The following is a 2,489-nucleotide window of genomic DNA, read 5'->3' as shown; positions in this document are numbered from 1 at the left end:
AAAAAACTCAAAATAAATATTTTTGAGTCTATTCCAATATTTGAAATTGTAATGTATAAGACGTAGTATATTGTTATTTTATCTGACAAATACTTGTCTGTTAATTTTACTATAATATTCAATTGCCAATAATTGTTAAGCAGGTTATAAAATTGGAGACCATCAGTAAACACTTGATTTATATTATATTTTAGGAACAATGCGATTATTTGAATTGAAGATTTTTTTTATAAGTTAAAAACACGAATACAACAAACTTCCAAAATAAAACCCTAGGTATAGTTTTTCGCTACATTTTACAAATCACTACCAAAATGTATTTTTACAATATTTTATATTACAGCAAAACAATATTGTAGCCACTTCATGTTTGACATAATTCCAATAGTCATAATTAGTTTAAGTATATTATTTTACATGAAGTAACTGTATAAGCCTAAGAATAAGCCGACCTAAGATATATATAATGACAATGTTAATTTGTATTCGGTTTTCTGTTTATACTTGAACTATGGTATAGTGATTTTTGGTTCTATTACTTCGTTTATTATGTTTACCAGTCAATAAAAAATACATTTCATATTGAGGTATATTGAAATCTTAAACATTGCAAATATTTTTTAATTTACCAATGATTAATGTCAGGAAAGAAAATATTAATTATTATGTTACATGTATCGGAGAACACTAAAATATAATTATTGGTATTTCAAAACTATAGTCTTGCACCGTGTCTTGCGTGGGCGACGGTCTTTGGCGACCGTCGTCGTCGCGTCTCATACTTCCATATCGATAAGGTTTGATTTCGTATGCGTCGCATCGCTGTCGCGCGACCATCGCGCGACCGTCGCCCACGCAAGCCACGGCGTTACTCATTTGCTTATTGATGTACTTACTGTTTTCAAAAGTTTACTGTGCACCTATAGCTTTCTGAGACCATACATCACTATACCACGAATACTGCTGAAAATTTTAGAAGCTCCCCACCGTGTATGTAGTTTAGTTAAAAATTCGCAACTACTCAGAGAAACCCCATACTAACGTTTGCGTCTGCTAAGTGAAATAAATGACTGCTGCTCGGTGCAACGTCGCTACGTAGCGACGCCATTTTGTATAGTGCTGATTAATGTAAGTCCTGAGTGTACGCTGGTATTCGGCGGGGCATGCGGCGTGCATGTCAAGTAATTGAAGCTCATACATGTGTCCTTGAGTTGACGCTGCATACGGTGCAGCCTCACCGAACGCTCCACTTCGAGCGAGCGTCCACTCACGGCTCAGCCACGACATTGGTGTAAGCGCGACGGCACAGTGAGCGGCGGCCATACATTGGAGCGAGACACACCAATGCGGACTTCATTCGCACGTATGGCCGCTGCTCATCGCTGTCGCGCTTAGACCAATGTCGTGGCTGAGCCGTCAGGTCTTATACTAAAGTCACCGACACTCAAAAGACGTTAGTGTGGATTCTCTCTCAAACGTAAAGGTACTTCAGTTTGTTCTATATTTCACTGTTATCACATGAGACTGTCCTTGGTTATGGCGTTAACGTACATTGTAAAGCCCCGGTGCTGCGTCCTCTGTTGCGCCATCATGATGCGGTTGGCCACGCATCTGTAGCAGCACAGGTAGGCCAAACATCACTTAAACAGTATCCTCCTAAACGCCCTTCTGAAATCCTTATTAAAAATGGTGTAAATCACAGGATTTAGTACAGAGTTCATGTAGCCTAGCCAGAATGCTACAGCGAATGCTATTCCTGGTATCTCGCATGCTCTGCAAGCGGCTTTGAGGATGTATAAGAAGAAGAACGGAAGCCAGCATGCAATGAAGCTTCCCATGATTAATCCTAGAATTAAAGTGACTTTCGACTTTTCTTTTTTCTTGCTAACCTCCGTTTCTCCCGCTCCGGATCTCTAGGTTTATGCTGCTTCGGAAGGGCCGGTTCGCATTCGCTCTTCTGCTTCTTTCTCCCGCCTCTCTGGAAGTTTCGGACTTTTTCCCGAAGATGGAGTTGGCAGATTCACGAACTTGAGCGGTTTGATCGCCGGCGCAGCGAGGAGACGACGCTGGAATCTGAAGAAGAAGGGTCGAATTCAGAGACCATGTCGGATGTCGATGGCGACGCTGGGCGCCCGGCATCTGCTCGCGCGGCTCACCGTTGACGCTGAGCGTGGAGCTGCGCAGCTGGCACGCCGCTGAGCGGGGCTGCGCGTCACCTGCGCCGAGGTCACCACCTGGAACAAGCACGGGGAATCGTTGAGCTTTCATAAGTGGTCAAATACATGTATGTTGTGATAAAAGCCTGCCCAGAAATACATGACTACTTAGCTTTCCCGCGGCTTAGCTCGCGTTAAAGTCGATAGTTGCTGAATGCTCCATACACATTTCCTCCCATTTTAGGGAAGTGGGGGTTAGAAAGAAACAAAAAGTAGCTTATGTCTACACCTCTCGTCTCTTCTTCTATCATAAAAAATCACGTCAACTTGTCG

At 42.3% G+C, this 2,489-nt stretch overlaps 1 pseudogene; it reads right to left on the bottom strand.

Annotated features, from left to right (window-relative positions):
- Window positions 1-1,599: 1,599 nt before the first annotated feature.
- On the bottom strand, window positions 1,600-2,268 carry LOC125238165 (annotated as a pseudogene).
- Between the last annotated feature and the right edge of the window lie 221 nt (window positions 2,269-2,489).

Source organism: Leguminivora glycinivorella, chromosome 23 (genome assembly GCF_023078275.1).
Source record: "Leguminivora glycinivorella isolate SPB_JAAS2020 chromosome 23, LegGlyc_1.1, whole genome shotgun sequence".
Lineage (NCBI taxonomy): Eukaryota > Metazoa > Arthropoda > Insecta > Lepidoptera > Tortricidae > Leguminivora > Leguminivora glycinivorella.
The sequence above is the reverse complement of the archived record's forward strand: the minus strand, read 5'-3'. Positions and strand labels throughout refer to the sequence as shown.